The 19,103-nt window shown below is 36.9% G+C and overlaps 1 protein-coding gene across 11 annotated transcripts in view; it reads right to left on the minus strand.

The window, feature by feature from the left end:
• Positions 1-19,103, minus strand: part of Pam (peptidylglycine alpha-amidating monooxygenase) — a 295,916-nt gene that overhangs the window by 203,696 nt on the left and 73,117 nt on the right. The gene's annotated exons all lie outside the window — the stretch shown is intronic.

Raw genomic sequence — 19,103 nt, forward strand, 5'->3', positions numbered from 1 at the left:
ACACACACACACACACACACACACACACACACACACACACACACACAAAACAATTGGAAAGACAAAATAGAGAATTCCTTCTTTTTCTCGATCTCATTTTCTCCACATATTTCTTCAATATTACTCTGTACATGGAGAACAGTATGACATGAAAAAGGGAGATCAAGAAAAGAGTAAGCATCATATGATGAGCAAAGAGTGAATGCAAGTGTTAGACACAAATCACGGGAGAAGAAGTGAAGCAAATAGTTTTTCTAGTTCTAACTGTTTTTTATTATTTTTAATTTTTTTATTGTTTTTTAAATTTTATTTTTTTATTATTAGTTACTTTTATTAACTCTGTATCCCAGCTGTATCTGCTCCCTCATTCCCTCCCAAACCCTCCCTCCCTCCCTCATCTCCTCCCTGCCCCTCTCCAAGTCCACTGATTGGGGAGGACCTCCTTCCCTCCATCTGGCCCTGTTTTGTCAGGTATCTTCAGAACTGGCTACAAAGTCCTTCTCTGTGGCCTAGCAGGACTGCTCCTCCCTTGGGGGGTGGGAAGGTCAAAGAGCCTGCCATTGAGTTCCTGTCAGAAATAGTCCCTGTTCCCCTTACTATGTGAAACCAGTTGCTTACTGAGCTACCATGGGCTTCATCCGTGCAGAGGTTCTAGGATATATCCATACATGGTCCTTGGTTGAGTGTCAGTCTCAGAAAAGACCCCTGTGTCCATAGTTCTAACTCTTTCTTGGATCATTCGAAGAGGCAGGGCTTGTGGTGGATAAGGGCATAAAAATGAAATCGATAGTGAAAATGAAAAATCAATGTCAAACTCCACAGCTTCAGTGGCTACTCTAATATACAGAAGTTTGTCAAGGTATATAGATTTTGAGTCTGGTTAATTTTGCTGCATAATGTTTTTTAAAATTATTATTTGCAGGTTATCTGTAAAATAAGATTTATTTTAAAAAAAATATAAATAGTAACAAAATGTAAGCTCATAATAAATGAATATAATTTAAATTTCTTTCTCTTTAAGTGTAGCAGAAAAATAGTTTGAAACAGTATTGTTTAAAATAAAATGCAAGCAACAGGACAGAGGGCCTCTGAAAGACTCTACATAGCAGTGTATCAAAGCAGATTCTGAGACTCATAACCAAACCTTAGGCAGAGTGCAGGGAATCATACGAAAGAAGGGGGAGTTAGTATGATCTGGAAAGGACAGGAGCTCCACAAGGACCAAATATATCTGGGCATAGAGGTCTTTTCTGAGACTGTTTCTCCAACTAAGGACCATTCATGGATATAACCTAGAACCCCTGCTCTGCTGTAGCCCATGGTAGCTCAGTATCCAAGTGGGTATCCTAGTAAGGGGAACAGGGACTGTTTCTGACATGAACTCAAAGGCTGGTTCTTTGACCTCCCTCCACCCACAAGGGAGGAACAGCCTTGCTAGGCCACAGAGGAGGCCATTGCAGCCAGTCCTGAAGAGACCTGATAAGCTAGGGTCAGATGGAAGGGGAGAGGACGTCCCCTATCAGTGGACTTAGAGAGTGTCAGGGAGGAGATGAGGGAGGGAGGGTAGGATTGGGAGGGAATGAGGGAATAAGGGAATGAGCTACAGCTGGGATACAAATTAAATAAACTGTAACTAATATAAAAAATAAAAATTTAATAAAAAATAAAATAAAATGCAGCATATTAATTTAATACATATTAATATATAAGACAATTGATAAATATATTAATTTTAATTTAGACATATACATGGACAGATATAAAATATTTGAACTTTAAAATTCTTATTGTTTGGTTGTACTCTCTCATACACATACAGTAGGAACAGAGATACGTCCAATTTCTGATTGCAAAGTGAATATGTGTACTGCCTTACATTAAGAGTGATGCTGTGTTCTTACTAAAAAAGTTTTCTGTAGTTAAAAAAGGTGTTCTCAATGCTTTAAAGAATATCTTAATTCTTTGAAGATAGTTTCATACAGTGTGTTTTGATCTGAAGCTGTGGGCCAAAGTACTTCTTTCTTCCTTTAAATTTCGTCTTTTACATACTGGTTCTAGAAACCAAAGCACAGATGAATGCAGAAAATGTCATTAATGGCACAGAACTCTTAAATTTTCTATTTTCTCTGTTAGTTTTGTTGAAATATTTCACAGGAGTGTTCTGACTTCTATTGTTTCATTAAGTTCCAAAGTGGATTTAAATGATCTTAATCTCAATTCTATTATTTATATATCAGATATTTTATTTCCAGGAAGCCAGAAATTCCCTAAATCTGATTCCTGCATGATAAATCTGGACTTAGGTCTAGCACAGAGTTGTTCAGAAGGTATTTAATATTTCCAGTTAAAACTGTATTCAAAGAACTGTTGACTATGTGGCATTAAACTCACAATGAATTCTGATAAAATACAATTAATAAGATATCAGTATGCTGTTGCCACACTGGCTTTTTTAGTATCTTTGTGTGTTCTGGTTCAAATATAAATTCCAAGGACTAGAAAACTTATATGAAGTCCTCTGGTCACAAGAAAGCCTCCAATGTGAGCAAGTTGAACCGAGGAGAATTTCTTTATGCTGAACTATAAAATCCTGTTCCCCACAGCACCCACTGGTTATGCTTAGTGTTTGTTTGCTACTTCCAGAAAAGGTAGATTTCACCTCTCTACAATTTGGCGATTTTAAAATATTTAATTCAATCATTAAAATACTGTGTAAGCAATCTTGCAGTCAATAACTAAGAATAGAGACTTGGACTTAAAGCAAAGCTATTTGATGGTGGTTTTAGTATATGACAGTTGTCTACTATTTATTAAATTGTCATCATTCCAATTCACCCTGAAGAACACCAATTCTCTGTATAGTTATTAGCCAGCTTTCATAGTTGCATTACCAGTTCAGACACAATGTATATAAACTACCATGTTTCACATGTAGTATATTCTTCTGTATTCATTCATACAATATCCTGTTCAACATCTTGGAAAAGTTTCATTTGAACCAGTTCGTTCTTAAATAATGGTTTTCTTCAGAATTAAAAAAAATTTTAAAAAGCAGACAAAAACAAACAAAACCACAGAAACCATGTTCAGGACAGCAAGGCAGCTCACCAGGCAAAGGTGATTGCTTCCAATCCAGAGGAACTGATTTCAATTTCCAAAGACCACTTGGTAAAAAACGACAACCGATTCTTGCAAGCTTATTTCTGACTATCATGTACACACTCGTGTACCATGGCACGAGTGTGCTCAAACACTAATACACAAGGCCAGGCACAAGTAAATGCACACACACACACTCACACACACACACCATAAAAGTTTTTAAAACCTTACAAAGGGTGTTTGTGCCACAGGTGACCATAAATATGCTCATATTCACATCATATTTTTGGTACCAACTAGGATTATCATGATTCCTCTAAGCTGGAAAACTGTCATCTTCTGTTCAATCACATGGGGGGGGGGCTTAATATAGAATTCTATAGCACTGTATTAAAATTTTTATTTTTTCCACCCTGTCACAAGTATTAGAGGCTTGACCTTCCAATAACACACATTTGCTGCTGTCCCTTGTATGTTTTTGGTAAAAATGTCTGGCCTATCAATTCTAGTTGGGTTGGCCTATCCAACCCAAATTTCCATTACATCTTTCTGATGACCCGTATTTTTCATCCATTTACAAAATATTTTAAAGCATTCTTATTAGCTCAAAAAGTAACAATGTAAGTTCACCCAAATATCTTCAAAATATTGACTTACATCACACATTTCAACTATGGCATAGGGAGTTTCTGTGCTTTACACATTGTCATTGACCAATTTTGAATTATATTATGGTAAACTTACTCCTAAAATAATTTGCTTTTAATTCCATTTATTTATGATCTCTTTTTTATCTAAGACTATCTTGTGTTTATTCTGGGGTTCTCATAGTTTTCTCACAACTGAAATAGGAAACTATGTGAGTTTGCACAGCAGTGACAGTTACAAGTTTATTATCTATAGGGAGAAATGTATCCTTTATTAGTAACTTCTTCTTAGATACAAATGAGATAAGGATTGTCTCTGGATATTTTTTTTTTGAGAGAGAGAGATAGAAATAGTGACTGTTCTTTAAATGAAACATATTTCTAATTTAGATTCACTTTTCCTTTTAATGTTTCACTATCACAGTCCAGAAATCTGTCTGTAAACTGTCACATCTCTATCAGTGCTTTGTCTCGGGAACAATGATAGGACCGTGATTGTGGACCGGAAGAGCAAGAAAAAAGACTGAAATGGAAAGTATCCACTCCATACGATGTTAATTATCTAAAGAGGGTGTGCACTCTCATTTTAGAAAATACAGATCGACTTGCATATGGTTAACCTACTCATTCTGGGTATTTTTCTTTTGTTTCCTTTTTCTTTACATTCAGTAATAGGTTGAAATAGCACTCCAAGGGGGTTTTCTTTTTAACTGCATAAGCCAGAACCCATGTGCCTTTTCAAAATGGCACCATTTTAATGATATTTGTAATTCCCCTTAAAGCATTAAAGTATCTTCTTGGTGATTAATAATTCAAAATGCAATAAAACAAAAGCAAACAAATGACCAAGTGTAATAAAGTGGCGTAAGAAATAATGTAATGTCTGTCCAAATGAAGAAAAGCAACGCAGGCTTTAGAGGCGAAGCACTGGGCTGTATGTTTAAAGATCAGGAGAGGCAGTAGATTTTTTTTTCCCTAGAAAAATCTAATTATATTGCTATTAAATCATTTGTCTGATGTCTTATTGAGGGTTGCATCCTAGCAGCTGCTTTCTATCCAGCTATTTCTAAAACTGACTAGTTCTTTCTTTCTGCCACCCTGAGAGAGGGATTTAATCAGTGCCAATTCATGGCTCTCTTTCCAATGCCATCCAATCAAACCTCTATAGCTTTTCACCTGAAGCCTCTGAATTTAAAGGCAGAACAGGATGCCCCCATCTCATTCATTGAATGCAGTGGAAACAGTTTTATAAATGCTATGCTTCTGCTTTCAGCTACCAACTACATCTCAAAAGAGCAAGAAATAAAAATTTGGCCTAGCAGGTTTATTTGGACTTTCATTCTTCCCAATGATAAATTCCTTAGATTTTAAGTAAAGGAAATGACTATCACACCTGGAATCCTTGAATACATGCTTTGAAAAGTGGATCTGGTTAGCAGAAAGTGAATGAACTTTTCTATGGCTTCTGGGACAAGTGGCATTCCACCCTCTAAGCTCTAAGTTCTGTACACACATCTACCTGCAGGCTATATCCTAAATAAAAGTAATGAAATCTTCCTTAAAGATCTTTAGAAACTTCAGTGTCGGGGTACTTGCCAAACTCAGGGAAGGAAGGTGATATTTCAAGGTTCTCTCCAGATCTATGTTAACATATTTATTACATTTAGTTGATCCATCACTGTCAATGCTCCAAATTAAAGACTATTTAAAAGTTGAAAAGCCAGAACATCTTCCATCTTAATCAAACGTTTTAATCAAGAATTAAGGCGCTCCATGCCATGGTGTCGCTAATGGATTAACATGTGAAATGATGCTCAGCTCACACCCTGTCTCATTGTTCCTTCTGATTTCTGTTTAATGATCATGAATAGAAATCATTACGGAACAAATATTTATTGGAAATACAGAAAACTGAGAACTGAGCACACAGGGTACTTACTGTGAGGATAATCAATGACTGAAGTTTAAATGTTTCTCTGACACAAAGGAAACTGAAGAAACCATTAAACATCAGTACTCACCTGTTTTTTCCGTTACATTCTGCTGAGCTTATCTTTTACTGTTTTATAACAGGTTTAATTGAGACAGAATGTTATAAAATTATCCTCATATATGGCTATTTTTATAAAACATGCATTTGTATTGTATATATGCATTAACTCTTTTGGAATAATCAGGCTCCAAAACCCACTGGGCTCATTCTCTAAGTCTGGTTACTATTAAAAACAACAAAAGGGATAAGACATAGTTATGAAAAGTCTCTGACTGAAATGTTGTGAAAATGCCCACAGTGGCAATGATGACTGCCTATATACATATAAATGTTATTTACTTACTTAAAAAAAAAAAAAAAAAACAATGACTGCAAACTCATTGTTTCTGGAGGTGTGGTTCACTGACAGAGTGCCTGGTACACTGTTACAGAGAAAAGAGTTTAAAAATAGAGGTCAACATTGAAAGAATGTGGCTGGAGAGGCGGCCGAGTGGGACCTTTGTGCTGAATAAGCATGGAGAGCTGATGGATGCCCAGGACACTTAGGAAGCTGGTGCAGTAGTGCAGGCTTGTAGCCCAAGGGCTGGCAGGTGGAGACAGGCAGATCCCGGGGCTCTCCAATTAGTGAGAGACCCTGTCTCAGAAATCATGGTAGAGAGCAACTAAGAAAGACACAAAATTTCCATCGCTGGCCCTCAGAGGCACACACACTTACACAAGGCATATGCCACAGGAAAAGAGAAAGAAATGTACAAGGATGAACCCACTGTGATCAATTCTACTCTATTTCAGAATCAGATAAATAAGACCACAAGTAACTAAATATTCAGGATAAAATTTTCTTTTTAAATATTACTTTAACTTAAGAGCTTTTTTTTTCTGCCTAAAGTTATATCTGCAAATGTATGGTACAATCATCTACACAAAATAACTTTTTATTAAAAAAACAGCTATGTGTTTTTTTGTTTTTTTTTTTTTTTAGTTACATTCTATTTTAATGTTAGCCACACACTTGATTGCATTATACTGAATCTTAGCGATCTTGGAATGATGCATCTAACTTCCCTTTGCAGTCTAAAAGTGCATGCACAATTATGTTATTTTACCAGATGTCTCTAATGCTAACCCTGATTGAGTCTGTGTAGCTGGACATTCTGTGAGAAAAAGAAACTAGTTATCAGTGTGCCTTCTACATTTCATTTCATTGACCAGAATCTCCTTATATTATACATTATGTTTTTATTTAATTGTTTAAGTACCAGGAAAGAGAAAAATATATTTGTAAGTCAAAGTTAGCAGCAAAGCAAGTGTTCCAAGATTATACAATTTATGCTTTAAAATACAAAGATTAATGCAGCTAATTAGCTTTATTTTGTTGACCTCTGGATAAACAAAGGTTATATCTATCTAGCACTTATTGTTGGCAAGAGAGGTCTGGCATTTGGTGGGGGGGAAGGATTTGATAAGAAATGAGAAGGCTTATGATTTCAACAAATAAAAATTCTGTATAATAGTAATCAATGTAGAAGGCTAGTTGAAAGATGCAGAAATCCCTTTAGATACATAACAGGGGATACTTAAAAGGATGGAAGAAAGTAAGCGTACATTAGGGAGCGGCTGTCTCAGCATGCTTGGTTTATCCCTGGGGGAGAGAAAAGAGGTATAATACACCATCCACCTAATCTCCGGGTAGATGGAATGCTCTGTGTGCAACCAGGGCGTGATGAGTCTGAGGACTATGATCACGGGAGCAAGGCAGAGAACAGAAGCAGTGTGTTAAATCAGGTTTCCACCTCACTGCAGGTAAGCATCCCTGTCTCACTCATAACACACACACACACACACACACACACACACACACACACACACACACACATGGTTGCTCTGGTCTCCCTCTCAAGTTTTGTTCATGGTGTATGCATTGCCACTGTTTTTATTTATCTAAGGTGCTTTCTGTCTGCCTTCCTCACAGGAGAGCAGGTTTCCAGGCAAGAGAGAGCTGGATTTCTCGCCCTAGAATAGCACCTGGCATTCAGTAGGTATTCCATAACACTATCAAACAGAAGTATTTAACAAGATGAGAGAGAGGCAAAGGAGAGAGTGATGGTATAAAGAACACCCCACATTTCAAAGGACAGAGTTATAGGACAATGGATCACCAGGTCAGGCCTCACCCAGGATGTCCAAACCTTTTACTGTTCCTCATCAAAATGCTTAAGAGGAACATTCTGGAAAGCCGGCGGCTGGGACCAGATAGCCCTCCTACTGCAGAAGCTTGTCGGGATTATGACTGGAACACCAACTGCATTTTACCCATGTCTTCATTTCAGATGAAAAGCAAAACAACAAAACCCAAACCCTAAACCACTTATCAGGGACTATAGTGCTGAAGCCTATTTAAACTTTTCAGGATAAAGTATTAAAATTGCTTCTAATCATATTTCCAAGAAAGAGACTGGGATATGTACCACAATTTCTAGTTTCTGTCTTGAGCACCTAAGTGTCTTCTCAAATATCACTATACTAACCTGTGTTTTCTTAGTTTACTGTTGTTATATTTTAAGTTTCATTTCCTAGACATAAAACAACTCACAAACACATGAAATGACATATTATTCTTCCTGACTAGAAATGAGTATTTGTCCATTCATGTTTTTTAACTCAAGTTTTGCAGCAGTTAGTGGACATATTTCTGAATATAAAATACACAAACTGTTCGTGCAACTGCTGAAGCATATATTAGTTGCTACAGCCTTTTTCCTTTCTTGGAAACAGTAACACTAAATTTAAACTGAAATGATGTAGAAGTTATTTATGCTACTGTCTGACAGAATTTGAATATTTTAATTGTGTGCAATGTATCTTGCAGGTTAAAAGTATAATGTCATGAGCCTCATTATTTAAGTCATTATGTGAAATCTTTTTTTTCTGAAATATTTTGAGATGTGCATGTGAGCTCTACACTAAGTATTACTGCTCAGGAAAAACTCAAATGCATTTTGGCATTTTAATTCCTTCCACATTTGGGGATGTGGGAGTCTTTCCAGGTTTACTACATTATCATGTCATCTTCAGATATGTGAATCATACAAAAGAGGATAGTTGAACTTGAAGGAATAAAATCACAAATGCTCATGCTTAAAGTGTCCTCTGCACAATTACACTGACTTGATTCCAGTAACAACTGCTCCCCCCACAGAGAGATGACAACACAGCCACCAAATATACTCTTTAATGAGTTAACAGCTAAGTAAATTTTGTTAAGTGTTCCCAGTCTCGTCTTCAATAGCCAGAAGGTGATTTGGTATTATTTGCCTTATAAATGTTCTCTGAGGTCAATATACACAAATTTGAAATGAGAAGGTCTCACCTATGTAACTCAAGGTAGGTTATATAAGCCTCAGAGTTATCATTCACCTAACACTGTGTGTGTGTGTGTGTGTGTGTGTATGTATTAATAGATGTACACAAACACATACAGAAATGCCTTGGAAATTGCAAATTTGCAAACTGCCATACAAATGCAAGATACTTGTTATTAATGTTGTTTCCAGTGATGGCTAAAACTGTATTACATGCAACATGACTTAATCTTGCCATGTGAGATTTGAACAGCACGGGAGAAAACTTAAAGACTGGGAATAAACAGAAATGTCCTTTCTGCATTTGCTTTCTGTGTACAGTATGTACAACTCGAAACATGCAGAGAGAGGCCTTTTTGCATGCCTGGCTTGTAATTGCCTGCTAAGTCATCCCTTTGCTTTTGCCCTTGCCACCTTATAATCTGTTCTCAATGCACAGCACTCACACTAAGCCTTTTAAAGGATAATGTGGTAAGGTCATTCCTCTGCTTCCAATTCCTCAGTGGCTTCTCCCCTCATGCAGACTAAAAGCCTTAGTTCTACACTGACCTTCGAGACATGACAGTGTTGGCTTTTCCACCCTGCCCTACCTCAGGGACTTTGTTCCCTCCACTTTTCTCTTGTCCGTTGTCCTCCAGGCCAATGATTCGTTGCCCTCTATATATAGGCAGGCTCTCACTACAGGTCTTTTGCATTTGCCCAGAACAGTCTCCCTGTGTCTTCAAATGGTTTCCTCTTTTGCTTCCCTCCAAGTCTTTGTTCAGCTGCTCCCTCTTCAGAAGGTTTTCTTCAACTTTATTATTTACATAAGTCAGGCACTTCTAAGCTGCTTTCATCTCTCAGTCTCTATTTAGCTCCAAAATATTCACTAGCACTACTTTAATATACTTAACTCTTATGAATCAGACGAGAGCAGACATTTTTATACTTCATTGACTGCTGTACCCCCAGAATCTAGTACTATACCTGTCACATAGACCAGCATCCATATGCATTTACTAATATATATATATATACATATATATGCATTTACTAATATATATATACATATATATATATACTACTTTGATATTATAAATAAACAAATACATACATACATACACATTGAGATGTCTAGAAATTAAAAGGTTATAACAAGTTTGGTTATGTTTGGTATTAAAAGTCCAAGTTAAAGTTTCTAAAAGTAAAAGAATTAAAAGGCATAAAAAAGAAAAAAGCCACACTTTTTTCTCTTAAAAAATGCAAAACAAAATGAACTAAACCATGCCTAATGTAGCAATAATTTGCCCATGAAGTTCATGAGGTTCTAATGTACTCTTAACACTTCTTATTTGGCCAACTATCAATGCCAGCTGGGAAAACACATATCAAATCCAACCGGGATTAAAATGTTAAAGGAAAAGAATCAAAACTATATATATGGTTCACCTCTATAAGGAATGAAGATTACAGAAACCAAACAAGACATTCTAATGTGTTGCATTTTACTCTCACAAAGACATAAAAATAAATTCTCCCAGTTGGCCATTATTCTTTCATAGTTTATTGAACAAACACAAACAGATCAGGCTAAGATCTGTTCTTAGAACATGTGGCCAGCCCTCAGACACAAAGTTCAGCAATCCTCATTTTGATAATTCTCAGATAGTCTTACTTGAATGTGATAAAGCTATGTTTTTAGTTGTCTTCCAAGTATTTCAAACAATGCACCAAATAAGTTTTAAGAAATGCAATTTTTCCTAGGAAATATTTGAAAAAACACGCAAATAAGATTTATCAAAAATTATGATTTGTTTTGGAGTAACTATAAAAGGATTATACTTATTGAATCCTAATGTTACAGATGCTGTTCCACTATTTTATCTCAAAGCTCCTCTGGAACAGAAAAGCACTATGGTCATTCACATGGAATTTGACACCCCAGTACATTCTTTCCCATTCATCACCTCCTGGAGCTCTGATAACCTTCATGCAACAAGTTCTTTAACTGTTTCCTGGTTATCCAAATGTTTTCTAAGAGAGCTCTTTGGGGTCAGAAAACATCAGTGAATCAAGGAGCAACTGATTAAATGAGAATGTTTTTATAATCATCTCTGTCCCCCAAAAGGAAAGAAATATAATATAATTTCTTGTAAATAAATAAGCAAGTGTAAGAAACAAAGAAAGAAAGAAATACAAATAATGCATACCAGAGATGTATGCACTGACACAGTACTATTAGCCATCCTCTTTAGATTGCCCTCAAAGAGTATAAGACCAGAAGAAGAGATTCCTGTCAGAGACATGAGGTCTACAAATGCTGCCCTCAGTGTTTCCAGCATCACTTTTAAACACTTGCCATTCCTTTCAGCTGTTTAATACGTTTACTGTTACATGGCTTTTTTAGGCACCTGAAGTAAAAGCCAATCATTTCTCAATTAAAAAAAAAAATTCTCCTTTCTTTTAATCTGTCTACCAATACAATCGGAACAATACTTATCTCCACGTTATAGGTAAGGAAGCACTGCTCTGAGTGAAATCAGGCAGTTCTGGTTTTAACCTGTTTGAAATGGCAGTGTCAAAGAGAGGAACTTCAAACTAGGACTGTAAGGCTCAAGGGCTATTTTCCTGGCTTCTCAGCTCTTTTGTTCTCGGGTGTTGGCTGGGTTTGGTTATGTGCAGAAGTTATGAGGTTTATATAACACTTGCATGGAAATGATCTTCTTGGGATTTATCCCTTCAGCACATTTTTTTTCCAGAAGGATACACACAATTATGGAATTAAAGACACTCTGTGAGAATCAAAAGAAACAAGGGTACAGTTTGGGAGGCTCCCTGAAACGACACTGGAATGGTCTTGCTCAGAACAACAGCATAGTTGAGTTGGTCTTAAGAGACATTAGCTCATACATTTCATACTCTACTTGTTTAATGAAAAATTACTTTGTATGCTAATAATTAACTCCAATGGGCACAAAGAGGTACTTAAGAAGTTGTAATCACTGTAAAATTTGGACATTTCTCAAATGTTCAGATTCTAACCGATCGCTGGACAGTAGAAGTAAAGGAAATGATTATGAGGCCATTTTGAAATCACAGAGTTCAACACAGAGAAAAAAAATTGGGGATCACAGATGACCGAGGCAGTAGGATGAGAACACAGAGCATGACGTGGGAAGGATGGATGTATGCTGTGGAGTGCATCAGTGTAACGCAGGGTGGGGAGTGGGGAGACCGGTGCCTTTAAAGCCTCCTAACACTGTGGCAGATGCACAAAGTTCACTTAGCTTCTTAACATACTTTAGAAATGGTTACACATTAGCATAGCAGTAAATTTATTTTTAGTCAAAGTGAAAGCTATATGGGGAAAGAGTTAGCATCGTTGTTAGATATTTACTATGTGCCAACAGCACCACCCAGGGAAATATACAAACTAAGCCCTCTGGGCTTAAAAACAATGAATTATTGTTATATTATTTCTAATGCCACAGTATAAGCAATCACTCTTAGTTATTGATAAACATATTTCTATCCTCTGCACACCAATATGTGAATGTTTTAGCAATTACCTATAAATAATTCCAGCTAATTCTCCACAGATTTCATCCCTGTTGAAAAGTATTCTTTAAAAAGCTGACAGCACACTTTAGGGAGCAAAAGAACAATAATGAAGGGCCATACAAAATATATGCATGTGAATCTACATTTCTCTTGCACACACCTTCTTTGTGGTTTCAATATTGCATAATAAGCATGCTATTTTTAACAAGATAACTCTCACTTTCTTTGGATGTAATGAAAATGTCAAAGTCTTAAATTTTCATGCCTACGTAGTGGATTACAGGGTTATAAAATGCACTCAACATGGAGGTTTTCATGAGTCTTATAATAAAATGACTAGGAAAAATAAGAATGAGAAAAGAAATGTAGAGAAAACTGGTTCTGGCAGGTGGGATGGCTTAGTGGGTAGAGGCACCTGCTACCAAACCTGACATCCTCAATGAGACTCCCATGACCCATGTGGAAGGAGATATTATCTCTTGCAACGTCTCCCATGATCTCCACACACCCACAGTGACACACTTGAACACATACAAACCACCAACAAATAAAAACATAATCAAAATGTTTTTAAAGAAAACTAGCTTCTAGTACAGGATCTTCCACAAGCTGGCTATGTAACTGAAAATTGAAAAATGTCAGACCTATAGGGTCCAAAGGCCAAAATGTCCCACTCTCTTGTCTTACATTTCCTGGAAACCTAAGGCCTTCTGTGGGCTAGGGCACTCAGACACATTCCCTAGCCTCTGTAAATCCCTATTAATAGAGATGACAAGGATGTTGAGACTTATTCATTCCTGGATTTATATCATAACTGCCATGAACTTCAAATTTTCAAAAACAATTTAAGAATGCTTGCTTCTGAATTACTATGATAACTATGAACAGAAAAATAAAAACACTCCCCACCCCCCAAGTAAAGGCTAAAATCAGAAGTCTAGTGTCTGATAGAAGCATTATCCATGTAACATTTGTGAGCCTCCTTTTGATCCTTCATTTGTCTCAAGACAAAACTGTTCAATTTGGCATGCACAGAAAGCTTAATTAAAACAACCCAAGCACACTTCGGCAATGTAGACAACACACCAAAAGACTTGAGTGTAGGGAACTCTGTTGGTATCAAGACACAGGTGAGGGCCTTATTTGGTTTACATTATTTAAATACTCTCTGTGAAAGTGAATCTACTGTCAAATATTATAGAATCTTCTACAAAAATGTAGGTCAATTCAATAATGGAATCTTAAGAAATCTCCCTATCAGAGCAATTCCAGTGCTGAACCACATCTTGGAAGAGTTGTGGAATGCACAGATGGATTGTCCTGAATTATTTATTAAACAAATCTCTCAAAAGCCCAATGAAGGTGCCCAACAGCAGAAGGCAGTGGCGAGGTGCCATGTTCCACAAACAGTATTGTCTGTCCAGTGACAAAGTAACCTACAACCCCGCAAATACCAGCTCTATGGGAATGCCAAGCCAACTGAGAGAAATAACTTCTATGTTCGGAGTGAATGTACTTCTATGTAGCATGTATGTACCTCTATGTAGAAAAACGAAAGGATTGTTCTTCATAATAAAACTGAGGTGAAGACAAGATACAAATAGTTTTAATATTCAAAATATTTAAAAACTACAATACTGGTAGTAAAGAAACAGAATGAATGCAAACCTCAAAACAAGTGTAGCTTCCGCAGGATATGGAACATGGACATTTTCTCCCATCAGAGATGGAAATATTTACCTTGAAGAGGTAGGCTGGAAGAAATTTCTCTATGTGGCTCAGTCAGTACACACTAATAGTCATAACTCTTGCTATATTCATAATTGATGGTATGATCTCAAACCATCGGCAGGCAAGAGGTAAAAGACTGACAGGGGCCTCTTTAGAGAGACTTGAGATGAAGTTCAAAAGAAAAAGTCAAATTTCAAAAACAATGCTTTGTTTTTGTTTTGTTTTGTCTTTCAAGACAGGGTTTCTGTGTATAGCCTTGGCTGTCCTAAACTTGCTTTGTAGACCAGGCTAGCCTCCAACTCACAGCAATCCACCTGGCTCTGCCACACTGAGTGCTGGGATTACAGACATGTGCCACCATTCCTGGCTACAATAACATTTTAAATATATATTTATTGGATTTTTGAGAATTTCAATCACTTTTTGACCATTTTCATCTTGTTCCCATAACTACTCCTAGATCTTCATTCCCTTCCTGGAATAATATTCAGCTCTAAAGAAAAATTAAACCATAAGATTTGCAGGAAAATGGATGAACTTAGAACATATAATAATAAATGAGGTCAAAAATTTTCAGAAAAAAAGATATGATCTCCTTCATATGTGGATCTTAATTACAGTATACATCTAAACTAATATATACATATATTGTTGCTGACATAATAACCTGGCATTGCATAGCCTTAAATAGGCATTGAAGAGCCAGGGTCCTTTAACTTATACGAGAAGTAGAAACTTCAACAGGTGGGGAGCTGCAGGGAAGCCCTATAATATCAGTAATCAGATAGGACAAACAGTTCCTTTCCAGGAGCTGCTGCTGTCCAGTCTTACTCCTCTTCCACCAGTTTGGATTTCATGACCACTCCATCATCTTATGGGCTCCTTGAAGCCCAGTGTGACAAGTAGACTTAATTGAAGATACAGCAGCAATATGGATTCCAACCCCAAACGATGTGTAGAGTGAGCCTACATTTACTTATTTTCTATTGCTATAACAAAATATTTATGTCTGGGAAATATATGGGGGCAGAAGTTTGTTTGGTCACAGAAGGCTTGAAGCCTAAGATGGGGCAACCCACTGACTTGACTTGGTCTTTTTGGCTCTCATGATACATGGCATCAGGATGGACAGATTCACCAGACTGAGAAAACACCCACGTGTCAGGTCAAGGAAGCCAAGATTCGGATGTCAGGCTTGCTTGCTTTATAGCAACCTGATTAAGGAATATTCTGTATTACATCTTAGGAGTCTCTGGCAGTTACCTAACCACCTTCCACTGGACTCCACCTCTTAAAAGAGCCACACCACTGTGAGTCTCAGCATCTGCTTCGATTCCCTGTTGTGTGGGGCCCTTCAGAGAACCCTCTATACTAGGCACTCACCCTGTTTCCTCTCTTCCATCACTTTGGGTGTTTGTCCTGTTTGCCATTCTGAATGAGATTTAAGCATCCTCCCTAGGGTCCTCCTTAGTGTTTATCTTCTCTAGGTCTGTAGATTTTAGTATGGCTATCCTATATCATACAGCTAATATCAGCTTATAAGTGAGTGTATACCTTTTCTCTCTTTCTGTTTATGGGTTACCTTACTCAGGATGATCTTTTCTAGTTCCATCCATTTGCCTGCAGAGGGGATAGGAACCCCACAAGGAGACCAACAAAGCTAAAGTATCTGAGTCCAGAGTTCTTGCAGAGACTGATGCATCAACCAAGGACCATGCATGGAGAGGACTTAGACCCCTTGCTCAGATATAGCCCATAGGCAGCTCAGTCTCCATGTGGATTCCCGAGTAAGGGGAGCAGGGTCTGCCTCTGTCATGAATTCTATTGCCTTCTCTTTGATCACTTGCCCGTGGTGATGTGGTCTTATCAGACCACAGAGGAAAAGGATCGAGGCAGTTCTGATGAGACTTGATAAGCTATGGGAAGATGGCAGAGGAGGAGAACTCCCCCTTTCAGTGAACTAGAGGAAGAGGATGGGGGAAAGGGAGAAAGGGTGGGACTGAAAGGAATTGAGGTAGGGGGCTTCAATCAGGATATATAATGAATAAATTATGAAAAACAATTAAAAAAGGGAAAAGAGCCACACCACAACATAGCCAGACTTCCAAAACATAAACATACTTCCCAGCACAGGGCTCCATAGTGAGGCCACACCATTTCAGAACACAGCAACATGATTATTCTAGAAACTTTGAATTTCTCCATTATTTTTTTTTTTCTTGAGACTAAGTGTCATGTATCCCAAGCTGAACTTAAACTTGCTATGTACCTGAAGATGACCTTGAACTTCTTTTCCTCCTGCCTCCACTTCCAGAGATCTGGGATTATAACTACAAAACTCATGTGGTGCTGAGGATTGAACCCAGGCATTTGTGAATACTGGGCATGCACCCTACCGATTGAGCCTATGCCCAGCCCAACATTTCTTAGTTTTAAAATGGAGAATAAATAAATCTTTCTACTACCATAAGATTAATTCAGAGACACCATCCCCTGTTTTAAAAACAGGGGGAAGGGAGTGTGTTAGAGACAGAGTTAGCATGCATTGAGCAGGAAGCGTAAAAACTTTCGGAATGGAGTGGATAGAGTAAAAGTGAACAATTTATATAGCAGGAAAAGACAGCAGATGCCGGCTATCGCAGTTACACACAGTACCAATTAATTATTACACTCAGCTTTTTAATCACCAACAGATATAATGTAAGTGTTGGGAAAATATTTAAAGACAAAATCCTGGCAATTCTTGATTTAATATGAGGAGTTAAATTTTTTTTTTAAACTTACTATCTCAGCAATCACTACAAATGGCAACTCCCACTTTATAGAGAGTGACTAAGATAAAGCCAGGGATCTATAAGGTGTTGTCAGCATTTGTTACAAAATTCTTAAATTGACTAATTTCTATGGGCATAAAATAAGTGCAGATTCTTCATCCTCATGGAAGACATATTGGGTTTCATATAAGTATATTCATAATTTGTCTCTTATTCTTTTAATATTCATGAATGACGTAGTCTTTAATTCAACAACAGAATTAGCATAAACAATGGTAATGAGTTAAGAATCCAATGATGTCTTTAATGTTACTTCCCAAAACTGCTTGCTAGGCTTTTAACAGGTCTTTAATAAGCCAAATGTTATGTTTCCGTTTGTAATGCTAACTACAGTAAAATAAAAATTTGCCAAATTAATGTTCAATAAATATGTAAAAATTTTACATGAATTAGATTATACTATAAAAGTTTGAGTATTTCTCTCCTTGGTGGAACTTCACACATGAGAAGCCCTACGTTTAATCACAGCATCAAAAAAAGACAACAGCAACTGTGTGGGTTTAAAGGAAACCTAAAATGTGTCCACCAGCATTCAGAGCTTGATTCTGGGTCATAATTGGGGGTTCTCTCTTTTCACTACCTATTTGAAGAAAATGCCTAACACTGAAATAGAATGAAGCCAACTCAAAGTCCTACCTGAGTTTGCTGTAAGATTACTTGTTGTAATTGTTCAACCTGATTGAACTTTGACTGTTAGACTGTTATAGTGTGCCTTCCAGGAATCCAGGCCAGAAACAGAAAGAAATGAATCACCCAGTAGCTCGGTCTTTCATACCTGGTCATTCCCCACATGAAAGTTCTATGCCATGATTACAGACGGAAAATGCTTTAAGGGGGCAGGGGACCCAGCATTTTAAAGATTTAATTCTTTAAAAGCAGAGTGTTATAAAACATCATTTAGTATTATTTACGTTTAAAAAATGGTTTTTAATTTCCTTGTAATTCTCTTGTTCATGGTTTACTGAGATAATGGAGGGTTTCCTAAATCAGCTTTGTTCTGCTCATGGACTCTCCACCTCACTTTTGAGTTTTGCAACTATATTTTGATTCAGCATTGCCTAACACATACTATGATCCCATTCTCTTCTGTAATGGTTTCTGGTGGTCCTATCCCTCAGCTTTTGTGACAAAATTTCTAAAGACAAGAGAGCTATTTCTGCATTAACAAAAGCTTTCTCCTCTGACTTAATCTTTCCTTTGATTCCCCAGTCTTCATCTATCCATCCATCCATCTTCTTTTCAACATATAAATTTTCCATTTTCAAAAGACATGATTTTAAAATTTTAAAAATCTTTGCTCTCTGTATTATATAAGTCTGTAAAAATCATCAGTTACATTCACATGGAAAAGTTTTAATGTGCCTGACTCAGAATCAGGAAAATGGGAAATGGAAAACAGAACATTGTGGTTGGCCAAAGAATGCCTCATTTGGATTTTTTTAGTATTATCTTTCAATTAAATTACACATTCAACAACTGTGTTTTGTGAACATTTTAAAAAGGCTTTAGGTAATTAAATGGAAATGTTAAATACATTCCAGGTTTTGTAACCTGATTTTGGAATTCAGTTGTTTATAGGATCCTTGAAAAATGAAAGTGGAGCTGAGCTTCTCTTTCTCAGGAAAAGCTTTATTGTTACTGTCCTCTTAACATCATTAACTTTACAGTTTAACATCTAATATGCCTCTTCCTGTCCTATACCATAAAGAATCAAGAATTTGGGCTCAGAGATTAAAAACACTGACTATTATTCCAAAGGTCCTGAGTTCAATTCCCAACAACCTCCTGGTGGTTCATACCCATCTATAATGGTATCTGGTGCCCTCTTCTGATCTTTAGGCAGAATACTATCTATCTATCTATCTATCTATCTATCTATCTATCTATCTATCTA

Source organism: Psammomys obesus, unplaced genomic scaffold (assembly GCF_907164565.1).
Source record: "Psammomys obesus unplaced genomic scaffold, mPsaObe1.curated_primary_1811, whole genome shotgun sequence".
NCBI lineage: Eukaryota > Metazoa > Chordata > Mammalia > Rodentia > Muridae > Psammomys > Psammomys obesus.